Genomic DNA, 18,946 nt, shown 5'->3' on the forward strand with positions numbered 1-18,946 from the left:
CACCATCCGTCCTTCATGTGATCCACCATCCGTCCTTCATGTGATCCACCATCCGTTGTTGATTTACTCCTAACTGACCTAGCTTACCTATTCTGTTAATTCAGAGTCCCTGACTAGGTTGCTCAGTTATCACCGGCTGAAACATTACAGGAAAATCTACCTGTGATGCTGTAGAACGATTCCCTCTACCAATAAAAAGTTATGTGATCGTATAGTTTTATGTACATCTTAACGTCTGCGTTGTGTCCAATGATCAAAGCCAATATCCAATACTGGATAATGGTTCTTAGTGGCTGGTTCTCAGTAATGGTGCAGAAGCTATTTTAACATCTCTGTAGGCAGTACCATCGCCCTCAACATCAGTTGACACCATTTGATCGCCACCAAGGTATCGTGTGACTACTTGAATCTCTCTATTACTAAATTCTCTTGGCTAAACACCTATTTTTAAACTTAAGAATATATTAATAACAAAATATCTATAAATATAGCATTAAAATAAATCAATGCATTTACAAAGTTCAAAGTCGTTCTCAAGTTTTAACTGCTTCAATTTTGAAAAAATAAAGTATCGATATGGTATCTACTTAAAATAAGGATAAAAAAATTAAATTCAAATACAAAAACAATAAACTAATAAGATAAACTTTTCTCTAGTATTAGTACTGAAAAATTGTTTTATAAAGGTTTGACATTCAACCAACACTTTCCTTCCTTTTTCATAAACAAAGCTGTGATTCAGAGATTACTGATATTTATAGGATTTCTTAGAAAATCAACAATTTTTCAGCGAGCAATCTGAAGCGAGAATTAGAATGATTAATCAAAACAAAATTATTTTATATACACATATATTTATTTTAAAACAATCATCACGAAGCCTACGTCTACGACATGTTAGTCGTTCATTTTATTAAGATAACTAGAAATGTTTGAGAGAAAACTTAAAATTAATTCGTCTTTCTTTTCAGACTTTTTAACAGTTCGTTTAGTTTTCTTTGGTATTCTAACTTCATCAACAGACATTTTTTGACTGCGTTCTGAATTGTACCCATCGGAACTATTATTATCCGACATTTCGCTTGAACCGGAAGTGACAGAAGATTTGTCTTCCTCGTTTTCACGTCGGTTTCTATTTGCTATTTTTTGTTTAAGTTCTGCGAGCGGAATATCATCCTCGTCAGAAGATGTTTCTCTTTCTTGTCGGTAACGATTTATGAGTCTTTCTCGTGGATTAGCAACCGGAAGTTCACTATCACTACCGTCACTATCATCGAGAGGTACAACATAATTTGTTTTCCTTAATTGCCTACCTTCTAGATTTGTGGGAATAACCCATTCATCAATCTTAGCTTTTTTAAGGTGTTCTAAATGGACTTTCTTAGCGACAGACCCATCTAATTGGTTTTTAAGGACAAATGTTACCGGAGAAGTTTTTTCAATGATTCTGTAATAAGGTTTCCACTTAGTATCTAATTTACTTTTTCTTAAATGATTTTTGAAATATACCGGATCCCCAATTTCTAAATTAATTTCTTGTCTATTTTTATCTGCGTTTTGTTTTTGTTTTTCTTTAGACTTTTTCAAATTTCTATGAACTAAAATGAAAGATTTGTGTTGTTGTTCTAGCAAAATCTTGTGCGGATCTTCACCTACATACTTTCTTCTAGGTTTCAACAGGTTATCAATTGGAAGAACTGGGTCTCTATTGTATAAAAGAAAAAATGGAGAAAATTTAGTTGATTCATTTTTTTGAAATCTAATAGCTGCTATTGTTTGATTTAAGCATACGTCCCAAGTAGACGCATCACTTTGCAATTTCTTTGCCATGACGTCATGAAGCGTCCTGTGAAATCTTTCTACTTTCGCGTTTCCCTGTGGATGATAAAAAGAAGTTGTTATGTGACTTATATTTAATTCTTTTAAAGTTTCTTCAAATATTTTAGAGGTGAATTCACCGCCATTGTCTGACACTATAACTAAAGGTACAGAAAAGTTTGGGATTATTTCCTCAATTAATAAATGAACAACATTTTCCGAAGTTTTATTTGGAACAGGAAAAGCCAAAGGCCACCCACTGTAATGACAAACAAAGCTAACAATATACTTATTTCCTGACAATGATGTAGGATAAGGTCCAGATAAATCTACTCCTATCTTAGCAAATGGAAATGGTGGTATATCGGATATTTGTAATAAAGGTTTTGTTTTACCTGCACTTTGAGATTGACAAATAACACAGGAATTAATATAGGAATTAAGTTCTTTATATAACTTTGGCCAAAAATATTTTTGCCTTATTGAATCGTGACATTTGTCAATTCCTAAATGACTTAGATTATCATGATAACTTTTGATGACCTCATTTCGTAATTGTAATGGAATATAAAGCCTTAACTTTAAATCATCATCAGGGTGAGAAATGTAATAAAGTATATCATTGATAATAATGTGTTTATTATCAACACTTTTTGAAGCCTTACCTGTGTTTATTTGATTAATAATTTCCGAAAGTTCTATGTCTAAAGATTGTTCAATTTTCATGTCATAACCAGGAATCGTGCATTCCCTAACGCTAAGTTGATCATCTTCTTTATAGTCACAACTTGCAAAATCTTTTGGATTGAACTCATTTGAATTTAAAGTATTGATTTGAAAAGCCTTGTCACTTATATCTACTTCAATTGTTTCACTTTGATTTTGATTACCTTCTTGACCCGGAGGTCTTCTTGAAAGATAGTCAGCAATAGTATTATCAGTCCCCGCTAGCCATTCAATCTTACAATTGCAACTTGCAATACCCAAAGCCCAAAGCTGTAATTTTTTGTTACATTGTGGCGAAAGCAATAAGTACTTTAAAGGCTTGTGGTCAGTTCTGATAATAAATTCAGCTCCATGAAGATAATGATCTAATTTTTGTAATGCATAATGAATGCTAAAGGCTTCTTTTTCAATAGTAGACCACCTAGACTGTGTATCTGATAATTTATGAGATAAAAAGTAAATAGGTTTTTCTTTTCTTAAACATGATAAATGAGTCTCTTCTTCTTCGCAAGGTTGCGTAAGACATGCACCTATGGTATCATTAGAAGCGTCAGTATATAAAACATAAGGTTTTTTCAAATCTGGGTATGCTAATAAAGGAGTTACAGTTAAACTATCTTTCAAAAAATCAAAAGCTCTTTGACACTCATCATCCCATTGAAATTTAGCATATTTTTTAGTTAAAGCAACTAAAGGTATAGAAATCTTTGAAAAATTAGGGATAAATCGTCTATAGTATGAACACGCCCCTATAAAACTTCTTACCTCCTTAACAGTAACAGGGTTTGGTAATGTTTTTATTGCCTCAACTTTGGCATCGTCCGGTTTTACACCGTCGATATTGATTTTAAAACCTAGATAATTAGTTTCTTCCTGCAAAAATTGACATTTCTTTAATTTCAATTTCAAATTATGTTGTCTCAATCTGTCAAATACTTGTTGAATGTGATCAAAATGTTCTTCTAAAGTTTCAGAAAATATCAAAATATCGTCAATATAAGAGATAGCAAAACTTAGATCTTGTAAAACTATTTCCATCAATTGACTAAATACAGCAGGACTATTTTGCAATCCAAATGGCATAACATTAAATTCAAAAAGTCCCTTATGACAAACAAATGCTGTTTTTGATTTATCTTCTTCCGCCATCTTAATTTGCCAGAAGCCTGCCCTTAAATCAATTAATGTGTAAAACTTGGCAGCCCCTAAAAGTGTCAATATATCATCGATAACCGGAAGTGGATATCGGATTGCTAAAGTAGAAGAATTCAGGGATCTGAAATCTATGCAGAAACGTGTAGTTTTATCTTTCTTATCAACTAAAACAACTGGTGAGGAATAGTTACTGTTTGATCTTCTTATAATGTTTGCTTCTAACATGTCAGTTATTGCTTTATTGACTATTTCTCTTTTGTGTAATGGAGTTCGATAAGGTTTCAATTGAACCGGAGGATTATCCCCTGTATCTATTCTCATTTTCACCGTGTCAGTTTGACCTAATTCAGTATCCTTGAAAGCAAAAACATCTCTATTGTTATTCAACATTTGTAACACCCTACCCCTATGAACATCAGGCACATTAAGATCAGTTTCAAAAACATTTTCAATTTCAGAGTGCTCTTGAGTAGATTCAAGTGAGACAACATTTTCTTCTAAAACTGGTGAAGCCCTTCCTATTGCTATGCCCCTTCTAAACTTATAAGTTTTATTCGTAGTATTTACTATAAGAACTGGCATATGACGTTTTTCATTAAAGTTTGCAACTGAATTAGCAACCATTAACCCTGGTTGATAACTCAAATGCCCCTTAGTAATTGGTGAAATTTCAAAAGATTTAGAACTTGAAGTTGTATAATTTTTATTACCTTTTACATAACAGATATTACTTGTCTGAGGTTTAATTACAGTGGTTTGAGCAAGCCTAACAATTGAAGCTATATGAATATCTTCCACTAGTGGTACATAAGTTTTATTTATCCTTAAACATCCCAAATCAAAATAAACTCTAACACCAAATTTTACTAACCAATCACGACCCAAAATTGCATTTCTGTTCATGTCAGATACTACATAAAAGGTATGATTCATTTTGTTCCCTTTCATGTTAAAGTATAAATTTATACTTCCTAAAACATTTAAAGAAGCCCCGTTAACTCCTTGTAAATTGACTTTCTTTTTTTCTAATTTTGGTAATCCCTTAATTGAATTGTAAATCTTATTATGCAATAAAGATACTGAAGCTCCACTGTCAATTAAACTTCTAACTTTCATATGTGCAATTTTAATCAAACAAGAATTTGGATTTCCCGCTAAATTAATTTCAAATGTTTCTACTTGTTCAGATTCATTTTCAATTTTGCTTTCTGATACATTTTTAAATGATTTTTGTTCTTGATAAGTTTCAATATTTCTAGTTTGTATATTTGAATTTCGCGCTCTAACCTTTTTATTTCCGCTGAATTTTGAATTTCGCGCCATATTTCCTTTGTTTACTTCCGGTTTTGATTTGAAATTTCGCGCCATTTTTTCTTTGTTTACTTCCGGTTTTGATTTGAAATTTCGCGCCATTTTTTCTTTGTTTGCTTCCGGTTTTGAATTACGATTGTTAGATCTTTTATAATAATTTTTATTCCAGTGATAGGTAGAATTGTTAGAACATGCATTGTTAAAGTCTGTTGATTTGTTATTTATTTTTTTAAACCATGATTCATATATATTATATACAGGTTTTGTATATCCATAATTAATTTTTCTCTCAAACATCTTATTTCCCTTAATTCCCTTAAAAGTCTCCCTATTGGCTTCAGCATAAAGAGACCGCCCTAGTTTAAATTTTCCCTTGGTTTCCTAAATTGTTCATTTGATCTTGCTCTACAATTTCTTTCATAATGACCTGGTTTACCACAGTTCCAACAGAAGAATGTTCTTCTTTGTTGTCCTGTTAAGTCAGACTTGTTTTGTACAGAATTAAACCTTCTAGGATATGTATTTGCATTATGCCTTATCGTGTTGTCATTAAAATTGTGTTGTACTGAATTAAACCTTCTAGGATATGTATTTGCATTATTACTTATCGTATTGTCATTAGAATTGCCTCTGGGTACATGTAATTCGGCACGCGAACTTACTACATTTACATGAAATTTCGGTTTATCCCTGCAATGTTTTGCCTTATGGCCGAATCTGTTGCAATTGTTACATTTCACACCTATTTCTCGGTAATGCGATATGTCCATTGGTGTTATATTACGCTCATTACCGTTATTTTTTTTCAAATCAAATTTTCTTCGTAATTGTGTTTCAGCCATTGCCGAGTTTACTGCTTGAGCCAAAGTTTGTGGATTTTCACGCATTATTTTCATTCTCAAATAATCCTGATACAAACCATTTATGAAAAAGTTAACTAATTGAAGTTGAACTATTGGTTGATTGATATCTTGTCCCCTAAAAGCATCTGTTGCCAAAGTTAAAATTCGTTCTCCAAATATCGGAACATTTTCGCCAATTTTTTGATTAACCTTATTCAGAAGCTCAAATGCATATGATGCATCAGGGATATGCCCATAACGAAAATTCAATTGAGTTTTTAGATTTTCCCAATTATTATTCTCCCGATCGGTTTCTCTTAACCACCTAGCAATGAAATCACTTACTGGCCCTACAGATGTTTGATAACATATCATTTTACAATCATTTGGACTTAAATTTGTAATCATTGCATATTTTTCTATTGAACGAATCCATTGAGAAAATATTTCTGAATTTGAACCATCAAAACCTTCAACTATCGTATTGACACCGTTTGCAGTTAACTTTTGAGTAAGACTTTGAACTTGTGTTGCTAAATTTTGAAAAACTAACCCTACATTAAATTCTTGTTCAGCCATTTTTGAGAATATAATAATTAAGATTATCAAATAAAATATCACACGTACCTTAGTATTTCAGAATTCGTCCTGGCACGGTTCACCAAAAAGAGTCTTATAACAAGATGGTATTTTGCTATAAGTTTATTAACGTTGCCTAGACCGATGTGTCCAATACAATAAAATACACAAATATATATACCGAATATAAACAGCGTCAAGGTTTCTATTAACTTGACCATTATAGTTTTAATTCTAAAGATACAGGGATGAATATCTATTAAGTTGACTCTAATTGACATGTTTTGACCAACCTGGAAATTGATGTTCGAAGAATACACGTATGTCCAGTGTTATAACTAATTGTTATTGCTACATGTCACCACCTGGTCTGCATGTAAACATGTTATATGCAACCCAGCGGTCAACTGAACAACCTTTTACAAGGTCATGATTTACTTAATAGATATTCCCCTGTATTTATTTTATTCAATTTAATAAACATTTTAAGAATATATAATCATCAATATAAATATAAATATATTTTATATATATTTATATATATATTTTTAGCCTATCATATTGTCACAAACATTGTGTTTAAATTTCATTGATTTCTATTTACTTTAACTAAAATTATTGTGCGAAAACCAAGAAAATGCTTATTTGGGCCCTTTTTGGCCCCTAATTCCTAAAATGTTGGGACCAAAACTCCCAAAATAAATACCAGCCTTCCTTTTATGGTCATAAACCTTGTGTTAAAATTTCATAGATTTCTATTCACTTTTACTAAAGTTAGAGTGCGAAAACTAAAAGTATTCGGACGACGCCAACGTGATAGCAATATACGACGAAAATTTTTTCAAAATTTGCGGTCGTATAAAAACACCTTCATAGATCTGAGTTTTGATTATTACAAATATTTGGCAAGCATTCTACCATTAACCAAACCTAGCTGCACCTGGCTTTACATTTTTATGTTTTTATGTGTTTTTTTTATTATTGGTATATTACTTTTCCCTTCATCCCAAGATAATAATCATGCTTATTTAATTTACACAAACCTAAAACCACTTCGTAAATATGCAATAAAAGAATAAACATTAAAAAGATTATCCACAAAAAATCCTTGCAAACAATGCAAAAACGAAAAAGAAAAGGATCATTATTGAACTCCAAGGTAAACTAAGATACCAAGACACCCACAATGCATCACACAAAAATGTTATCATCTTCACTAATTGCATGACTCTAATGTTTTTTTTCTGATGGGAAATTCATCTACTGTTATGAAAAGCCTAATCTTTATGTTTTGACAAATACCTTGATCGGTAATAAACAATAAGTGTTATGTGAGAGAAATCAATGGTGAAACATGATGTTAAGATATGGTTACAGAATGACAGACATAGCATATGAACTGCAAGATAGGTTACTCTAGTATCTGATTGACTATATCAACTGTACTACAGGGTTACATGGTCTTGACAATATGGTTACTCTAGTATCTGATTGACTATATCAACTGTACTACAAGGTTACATGGTCTTGACAATATGGTTACTCATGCATCTGATTGACTATATCAACTGTACTACAGGGTTACATGGTCTTGACAATATGGTTACTCTAGTATCTGATTGACTATATCAACTGTACTACAGGGTTACATGGTCTTGACAATATGGTTACTCATGTATCTGATTGACTATATCAACTGTACTACAAGGTTACATGGTCTTGACAATATGGTTACTCTAGTATCTGATTGACTATATCAACTGTACTACAGGGTTACATGGTCTTGACAATATGGTTACTCTAGTATCTGATTGACTATATCAACTGTACTACAGGGTTACATGGTCTTGACAATATGGTTACTCATGTATCTGAAAGACTATATCAACTGTACTACAAGGTTACATGGTCTTGACAATATGGTTACTCATGTATCTGAAAGACTATATCAACTGTACTACAAGGTTACATGGTCTTGACAATATGGTTACTCATGTATCTGATTGACTATATCAACTGTACTACAGGGTTACATGGTCTTGACAATATGGTTACTCATGTATCTGATTGACTATATCAACTGTACTACAAGGTTACATGGTCTTGACAATATGGTTACTCTAGTATCTGATTGACTATATCAACTGTACTACAGGGTTACATGGTCTTGACAATATGGTTACTCTAGTATCTGATTGACTATATCAACTGTACTACAGGGTTACATGGTCTTGACAATATGGTTACTCTAGTATCTGATTGACTATATCAACTGTACTACAGGGTTACATGGTCTTGACAATATGGTTACTCTAGTATCTGATTGACTATATCAACTGTACTACAGGGTTACATGGTCTTGACAATATGGTTACTCTAGTATCTGATTGACTATATCAACTGTACTACAGGGTTACATGGTCTTGACAATATGGTTACTCATGTATCTGAAAGACTATATCAACTGTACTACAAGGTTACATGGTCTTGACAATATGGTTACTCATGTATCTGAAAGACTATATCAACTGTACTACAAGGTTACATGGTCTTGACAATATGGTTACTCATGTATCTGATTGACTATATCAACTGTACTACAGGGTTACATGGTCTTGACAATATGGTTACTCATGTATCTGATTGACTATATCAACTGTACTACAAGGTTACATGGTCTTGACAATATGGTTACTCTAGTATCTGATTGACTATATCAACTGTACTACAGGGTTACATGGTCTTGACAATATGGTTACTCATGTATCTGATTGACTATATCAACTGTACTACAGGGTTACATGGTCTTGACAATATGGTTACTCTAGTATCTGATTGACTATATCAACTGTACTACAGGGTTACATGGTCTTGACAATATGGTTACTCATGTATCTGATTGACTATATCAACTGTACTACAGGGTTACATGGTCTTGACAATATGGTTACTCTAGTATCTGATTGACTATATCAACTGTACTACAGGGTTACATGGTCTTGACAATATGGTTACTCTAGTATCTGATTGACTATATCAACTGTACTACAGGGTTACATGGTCTTGACAATATGGTTACTCTAGTATCTGATTGACTATATCAACTGTACTACAGGGTTACATGGTCTTGAAAATATGGTTACTCATGTATCTGAAAGACTATATCAACTGTACTACAGGGTTACATGGTCTTGACAATATGGTTACTCATGTATCTGAAAGACTATATCAACTGTACTACAGGGTTACATGGTCTTGACAATATGGTTACTCATGTATCTGAAAGACTATATCAACTGTACTACAAGGTTACATGGTCTTGACAATATGGTTACTCATGTATCTGAAAGACTATATCAACTGTACTACTGGGTTACATGGTCTTGACAATATGGTTACTCATGTATCTGAAAGACTATATCAACTGTACTACAGGGTTACATGGTCTTGACAATATGGTTACTCATGTATCTGAAAGACTATATCAACTGTACTACAGGGTTACATGGTCTTGACAATATGGTTACCCATGTATCTGAAATACTATATCAACTGCACTACAGGGTTACATAGTCTTGACAATATGGTTACTCATGTATCTGAAAGACTATATCAACTGTACTACAAGGTTACATGGTCTTGACAATATGGTTACTCATGTATCTGAAAGACTATATCAACTGTACTACAAGGTTACATGGTCTTGACAATATGGTTACTCATGTATCTGAAAGACTATATCAACTGTACTACAAGGTTACCCAGTCTTGAAAATTTAGTTTCAATTCCACGTCAATTCAGATCTGATTCTGTTGTCAAAGGACTTCTGCATTGATTAATCTATTTGTTCAATGTGTAAAATTTTTAGAAAGGTCACAAAACAAAACTGAAAGTTTGATATCAGATCTAATTAGAAGAGATCATTAAATTTAGCGAATCAAAATTGTCTTTTCCATTTTTTGCCTGCAATTGATGAATTTGACGTTACATTTCTTGTTGATACTGGATTACATTTCTTAGGATACTTTTGAGAAATTAAAATTAAATTCTCAGTTGATATGTCTAGATGGTACATTGACAACTGTTAATGGCAATGCTTTAAGTGTTAAAGGCAAACACATTTTAAATATAGCAATAGGTTTCTTATTAGTTAAACAAGAAGTTATTGTACATGTTGTTGCTAATATAAAAGTGTCATATGGATCTTAGAAATGAATTTCTTTGAAGAGAATGAAATTGATATTCAAATCAAAGCCAATGCTTTTAAAAGTGTCAAAGACAATAGTTCCCAGTGTTCAAGATTTCAGATAGCTAGACAAGTTTCAATTTCTGTAAATAGAGAAATAATTATTGAGGCTTCTGAAAGAGATTCATTTGAAGGTCCTGATTGTTCTCTTTGGGGATCTGATGCAAACTATATAAATATCGTCACTGAGAGTAGCTTTGAAACAAACAGATGTTCTTGAGGAAGATTTGTACAACATTATTTTATTGACAAAAATTGAATTGAACCCAGTTGTAGTCCATGTGCAGCCCCAGTGTGCCCTGTGAAGAAAGGGAAAGGTTCTATTTGTTATTGTAAGGACTTCAGAAAATTAAATGAAAGTACAGTAAAAGACACCTATCCTTTACCATGTATTGATCATACTCTTGGTATCATAAGCAGGGGGAAGTGGTTTTCATGCTTCGATTAAGCCAGTGGTTGTTTATTAGATATAGTTTGCAGAACAAGACGAACACAAAACTGCCTATACAAAACACAAAGGCTTGTATCAGTGTCTTATGCTGATGTCCTTTTCCCACTACATTCAGCTGGCACATACATAATATTTTATGTGATTTTCAATGGGATCAATGTCTATGCTTTGCAATCAAATTCATGATCTAATATCAATAAAATATAGGAACTGCCTTTCTACCATACCTTATAGAACAACTTTGAAAGTAAAAAGTTCTTAATATCCACATTTGAATGGAATTATTTTTATATATCATCTCTTTATTTACACCTATCTAACTCTACATATTTGTTAAGATATCAACAAAAATAATGCTAACCCATTTTAAAATTAGCTAAGAGTATGACATGAGATATAAAAAAAAGAAGATGTGGTATGATTACCAATGAGACTACTATCCACAAAAGACCAAAATGACACAAACATTAACTATAGGTCACTGTACGGCCTTCAACAATGAGCAAAGCCCCTACCTCATAGTCAGCTATACAAGGCCGATAAGATAATGTAAAACAATTCAAACGAGAAAAACTAACGGCCTTATTTATGTAAAAAATGAACGAAAAACAAATATGTAATACATAAACAAACAACAACCACTGAATTACAGGCTCCTGACTTGGGACAGGCACATACTTAAATGGCGGGGTTGAACATGTTAGCAGGATCCCAACCCTCCCTCTTACCTGAGACAGTGGTACAACAGTACAACATAATAACGAACTATAAAAGTATGACATGAGAGTTTTACTTCTTAAACTATTTATACATGTTTTTGTGTGATTCTTATCCCTGTTTCTTTGATAAACAATTGGTGCATAAAACCTTGGTTACATTTTACACCTTTGTGCGCTCATTAGTTAGACAGCAGTTGTAAAACTAATATGCATGCTTCAGTTAAAACAAGGTATAACTAATTGGGCAGTTTTTTTGGATTCTGTGAAATTTATTATGAATTTAGAACCAATTTAGCTGCATCTTGAATGATAAATTTAGATTTAATACATTTTATCAATTAAGTCAATTTTGCATGTGGTGTTCGGTTGTTCTTCCATAATCTAATATAATAAATTTAATTTAGTTTTTGACTTACACGATAAACTTTGTGTAAGCTTCTTTTCTTATGTATTGCCCTATGTAACTTATTGTTTTTTACAATCATTCAATATAATAAATACTAAAGCATTGACCAAGGAACAATAAAAATGTGTTCAAGGTCAGATGAAACATGCAAGGCAGATACAGCTTACAATACATCTGACCTGCCAGTTGGGCATGTACACCTAACAATCATTCCATACACCAAATATAGTATACCTATTGCAATCAGCTTAGAAAAAACAGACCAAAACACAAATTAACTATAACCACTGAACCATTAAAATGAGGTCAAGGTCAGATGACACCTGCCAGTTGGACATATATACACCTTACAATCCATCCATACACCAAATCTGCTAGACCTATTGCTAATAGTATCTGAGAGATGGACATGAACACCAAAACTTAACCTTGTCCACTGATTCATGAACTGAAGGTCAAGTGAAAAGTGTTTGACATGCATGAGGACCTTGTAAGGTACCCACACATCAAATATAGTTATCCTATTACTCATAATAAGAGAGAAATTAATACTACAACTTATTTCATTTTTTTTTCAGTAGTCACTGAACCATGAAAATAAGGTCAAGGACATTGGACATGAGACAAACAAAAACTTCATATCATAAGGCATCTATATACAAAGTATAAAGCATCCAGGTCTTTGACCTTCATAAATATGAAGCTTTTATGATATTAGTTAATGAAGCTGTCGTCTGATCACTATCACTATGTCGAGCTTTCTGCAACAAAAGTCTCAGGATTGACCAAAAAAAATATATCTGGTTGATTTATAAAAACTAAGAAATACAACAATGTGGTTTTCTTTTATAAAATCTTGCTATGAATATTATGAAATATCAATATCAAAATATCACCAAAGAACCCACAAAATCAACTGTTAAAATCTTTATAACATTTAACAAAATATAATATCAATGCAGAAACTATTTCCTTATTACTGGTAAATAAAATAAAACCAATCTGCAGTGTTTTTATAAGTGCAGCAAATGAAATATTTACCAAGATAAATGTTTATGTGTTATTTTTCAAACACTAACTTGATTGGAAGATGGAGCATGGATGATATACATCACAACTTCAAAGGAACGTACAAAGAATACTAATTAAATCTTATACATTCAATAGCTATTGGTGATAGAGTTCGTCTGTACTCAATATTTCAATTTTCAGAATAAAACCTATCACAGGATTACATAATCATTCATTAAAAATTTTATGATGTAATTTTTGGTTTTAGTATTCACCACAGGAGCATGATTGAATTTTGCAGAAAATTCCCAAATGTTTTATCATGATATGAATTTATTTATCAAAAATCAATTTAGTATAGGTAATGATGGGTAGCTTAAATCCACTAAAGAATGAAGTTCTAGTTTTCAGAGATAATTGGTTGTCTAACATCCAGTGACCAATATTACAGGAAGTAATTTTACTCATAACTGAGATTAACAATAATTACAGTCCTTAGGAACTTCATAAGCATGTGAAAATAGATGGAAGGAAAGATGGCAGATAAGTTTAACTGCATTTGGCAAATTTGAGAATGTTAAAGATTAATTCTGACTGACACATACACAAACAATCTATGGACCACAAAAGGCTGCCTTCTTATGGATAAAACATTTCATTTGACCTTGGTCTGTTTTGAGAATTCAAATCAATACAGGCTGTAAGTTCAAGAACCTTTAGTTAGTAATCTCACATACCCAATGCTTCCCCCACCCATATAGGAGGAGAAAGTTTTTAATACTCTGATGATATAATTTCATAAACATAGAAACAATGCAATGCAATATGAGCTGGCATGTCAGTTAACTGTAAGTAGTCTGTTGTTAATTATGTATTATTGTCATTTTGTTTATTTTCTTTGGTTACATCTTCTGACATCAGACTCAGACTTCTCTTGAGCTGAGTTTTAGTGTGCATATTGTTGTGCGTTTGCTTTTCTACATTGGCTAGAGGTATAGGGGGAGGGTTGAGATCTCACAAACATGTTTAACCCCGCCACATTTTTGCGCCTGTCCCAAGTCAGGAGCCTCTGGCCTTTGTTAGTCTTGTATTATTTTAATTTTGGTTTCTTGTGTACAATTTGGAAATTAGTATGGCGTTCATTATCACTGAACTAGTATATATTTGTTTAGGGGCCAGCTGAAGGACGCCTCCCGGTGCGGGAATTTCTTGTACATTGAAGACCTGTTGGTGACCTTCTGCTGCTGTTTTTTTCTTTGGTCGGGTTGTTTCTTTGACACATTCCCCGTTTCCATTCTCAATTTTAAAATGTGATGTAGCATTGATCAGCAAACAACTCTTCTTCTATTTTCAGTAACTTTGACCTTGACCTTGGAAAAGGTGACCTCAAAATCAATAGGGATCATCTGCTCATTATATGTGACCACATATCGGAGTAAGTTTGCAATCTGATATTAAATATTTGAAAAAGCATCTAGAAATGAAAATAACTGACAGACAAACAGGTAAAACACTAATTACCTTTCTTCTTTATACCTTTGGGTATAAATAAGATAAATATCTAATCATAAGTGTAGATTTTTTTTCTATACAAAAATAAAGCACAGGGGGATAAAGGCTTAAGGTATCAGTAATAAATACAAATGGTAAATTCAGAATAAAAAATTACCTTGACCAAAAACTTTAAACTAAAGCAGGACAGACACACAAACAATAAACATGCCCTTGGTTTGGGCAGACAATCATTATTCAATTGGGCAATGTTCCCCTAAATATTCAAACCTGTTGTCTTAAGCTTTTTCATACGAAAAGTTATGAATGGCTAGACATAAGGACACCAAAATAAACTATGACATTAACGTCATACATACAGCTCATGACATCAGGTTGGATATTTGCATATAGTATGACATTATCACATTAGAATACGTGTATACCTTTACACTTATAGTTTAATACCTAGATATAGGAAGATGTGGTATGAGTGCCAATGAGACAACTCTCCATCCAAGTAACAATATATTAAAGTAAACCATTATAGGTCAGGTACGTCCTTCAACATGGAGCTTTTACTCACACTGAACAGCAAGCTATAAAGGGCCCCAAAAAATTACTAGTGTAAAACCATTCAAACGAGAAAACCAACTGCAAAATTAAAGAAATTACTGTGGACTCATAAATATTAAATGACTGTGAAAAAAAATGGTATTTTTATGGATACTATTATGTGATGTTCCGGTTTTGACATTTTACAAGGCTATATGAAACGTGTACGTAGTTAAACATTAAAATTTAGATGGATCACTTATAACTAAGAAATCAAAGAAAATAGTATCCAACAAATAAAACTGAATCCACAGTATTCTTTAGTACAAATACTACAATCAGCTGTGCATCCTCATAATCAATAAATAAGTAAATAAAATAGTATATAATTTAAACTTACCTTTATATCACCTGATAATTTAGGAGTATCTTTAGTTAACATCTGTTCCTATGCACTGTAATTGATGAATAGACTAATAAAATTTTGTTTCTCAGTCAGCAGTGGTGTGCCAAAAATTTTTACTTTATAAACAAGTTATACATGATGTTAACATTGGAAAAGTCAATGTACAATGAAAGCTGTCAAAATTTACATTAGGGTAATATATAAAAGATCAGCAGAGGTGAAAGCTGTTAACAGCAGCAGAGAGCAAAATCAAACGGAACAGCTTGTTAGTAAGGTTAATACACCCCTGCAATTTACTATCTCTAAAACAACATGAACAAGTCAGAAGATTTCTAATGATGATTTATAGCATATATTTTCAAACTGTATATATATATTGACTCTTTTTTTTTTATCATTGGTAAAATGTTTAAAAAAAATTGTGTTGGATTATAGTTATGAGGGTGGTAAAAGGGTTATTTTAGTGCAACTATATTTGCCCTTTATTATTTCAAGTGCAGCCGTGTAAATGGTTCCTTATTCACCATGTTTTGTGAAATTGGTGAAAAGATTAACGAGCAAGAAATTTTTAATTGTTCGCTCATCATGAAACGGCAATTTTATTTTGGGTTCTTCTGTGCAGATACACCCCCCTTTTACACCTCTCAGTTATGTTTGTGATGTTATTTTTGTCAATGTATAAAGTTCACAATTCTCAACTAAACCTTTAAAACTGGTACAATAGTATATATGGCCAAATTCCTCAGTTAAAAGTAGCATAGTTCTTAGAAATAAATGGGGTATGTGTCCATAGGACACAGGTTATGTCCAGATTGCATATAACATTACAAAGTTACATAACTCAAGAACTATAAAAGTGATACTACCAAAATTTGTACTTGATCTGAGTTTTGTGGTAAAAGGCATTCTGTATGTTTCATAACATTTAACATGATTGTGCTGAAAAGATTTGTAGGATTAGAAGTTAATAATCTTATTAGACGTACAACTTCAGTTTTCTGGTTTGATGGTTGGAAACTTTCCAATATTTATATAATATTTACAATTTCCTACTAAGCAGAAGTCTAGAATATGGATGATTTAATTACAACATACCCAAATGTAGTCATTAATCAAATATAATATACTGATTTATCATTGGTCACATCATTAACTTTCAAGTTGTAGTGAATTCAAATAATGAAATATTAAAATGAAATGATGATATCTATAAGAAAATGTCTCCCTTGTGTGTCATTGTTATAGCATATATTGCAAATGTTGAAAATTAAATGGCAACATTTTAACATGTAAACAATGTAAAAGTTATAATGTCAATAGATATTGACTGAGCAGGTAGGCCTAACATATTATAATAGGAATGTGATGTGCCAGTGTCTAATACAACTGACTACCAAATATCATAGACCTAAATTGTGATGTCACTGATAATTTCTTCTCATATGATACTGTGGATTCATTTATTTTCGTGGGTACCAATTTTCTTGGTTTGGGAAAATTTACATATTCGTGGATATTTAATTTCGTGGTTTTGGCAAAGTCTACACTCATTCCTTTAGAAAATTTGTTTTTCGTTAATCATTTGAATTCATAATATTTCCATATGAGACCACAAGAAATATATAATAAGAGTCTAGAAGAAAATACAATAGAACACTACAAGAAAATACAATACAAGACCTCAAGAAAATACAATATGAGATAGCAGGATACAAACACCTTTGAAGTTTGTATAAATAGTTACTTATATGTAATTTAAGTATTGTTTATACAAACAGAAAAGTTATTTCAGTTTTCAAGTAATTAATTTTATGATAAAGATGCTGACATTATGGATGCAATTAATTAACATACACAGACCATTTGTTAACATTTGAAAAAAAAAAAAAAAAAAAAAAAAAAAAAAAAAAAAAAAAAAAAAAAAAAGAACAATGCTTTATTTTATCTTTATTTCTTTTTTTATATACATACACTTTTTAAATAGACAACTTAACATCTAAAATATGTCAAAACCAAGGATCTTTACAGTTTTCCTATTTATTTAAGATATTATAGAGATTGTTTATATCGTCTTATTGATGTTAAAGATACATTGATATACTGAATATAATTTTTTATAGCATTCTCATCATTGAATATACTGAATATAATTTTTTATAGCATTCTCATCATTGAATATACTGATATCGTTTTTATAGCATTCTCATCATTGAATATACTGAATATCATTTTTATAGCATTCTCATCATTGAATATACTGACTATGGTAGTATAATCATGTTTGAATCTTTAAACATATAAAATTTTGAATTAATCTTGTTTGGATACTGGATTGCATTTTTGTATAGCATTTTTTTTTTAAATTGGAATACTGAATATCATTTTTTATAACATTTTCAAATTTGGGATACTGAATTCTATGTTAATAGCATCACTTAATGTTTTGAATACTGGATACCTTTGTTTATAAAATTCTCATGTTTATTTCCTAACAAGTATGCAGTTTTTTTAAGAAATTTTTATCATTAACTTCTAATCTTTAAATACTAAATATCATTAGTAATACATGTACATGTAGTAACATTATTATGAATCAGTATGTAACATATATTTTCATTATTTTTTTGTTTATTTTTCTCATGACTTTATTGAAGGTGAATAATCCAAACTCCTAAATCCTTGGGGGCACTCATATGTTTCCATCTGAGTTTTTGGACCTTAATGGAATTTTATCACTGGTCATTTCTAAAATTTCATTCATCCCCAAGCATTTCGGGGACAAATTTTATCAAATTTATTCCAGTGCCAGTTTGATAGACCCCTGCTACTTCACGAGTACATGGGCTATCCCCCAGGCAGACCCTTGCACTACCTGGCTGCCGATGAGACGCCTAGTCTCATCACCTAAGTGGAGAACCCTCGCTTCACATTCCCCGGCTGGCGCATTGTCGGGCAGGCAGGTTCTTCCTTACACTGAAGGTTGCAAGCTGACTTGCTCAGGCAGGAACTCAAAAATTGCGTTTGTATGCTGAGTGTTTCTCAAGGGCCAAAATTAAATGATTTTTAATAAATATTATTATTCTAACTGTCTTTCTGCTTTAAGCCAGTATGATTTGCTGAGACTATGTTTTGGTTTACACACAGAAACCCCTTATATTTGCCTTGGTTGTAGTTTGTTTTGGAGCATTTATTTGGTCTTTTTGCTCATTTTAATGTGGGCTAGCTATCAT

The 18,946-nt window shown here is 31.9% G+C and overlaps 1 protein-coding gene across 1 annotated transcript in view; it reads right to left on the reverse strand.

Moving 5' to 3' along the window:
• The window catches only part of LOC134721420 (neuronal calcium sensor 2-like), a 113,021-nt gene extending 97,223 nt beyond the window's left edge, over positions 1-15,798 (reverse strand). The window contains exon 1 of the mRNA XM_063584418.1: positions 15,711-15,798. The gene's annotated coding sequence lies outside the window, so the exon portion shown is untranslated. The remainder of the gene's footprint in view (positions 1-15,710) is intronic.
• Positions 15,799-18,946: the final 3,148 nt, after the last annotated feature.

Source organism: Mytilus trossulus, chromosome 1 (assembly GCF_036588685.1).
Source record: "Mytilus trossulus isolate FHL-02 chromosome 1, PNRI_Mtr1.1.1.hap1, whole genome shotgun sequence".
Lineage (NCBI taxonomy): Eukaryota > Metazoa > Mollusca > Bivalvia > Mytilida > Mytilidae > Mytilus > Mytilus trossulus.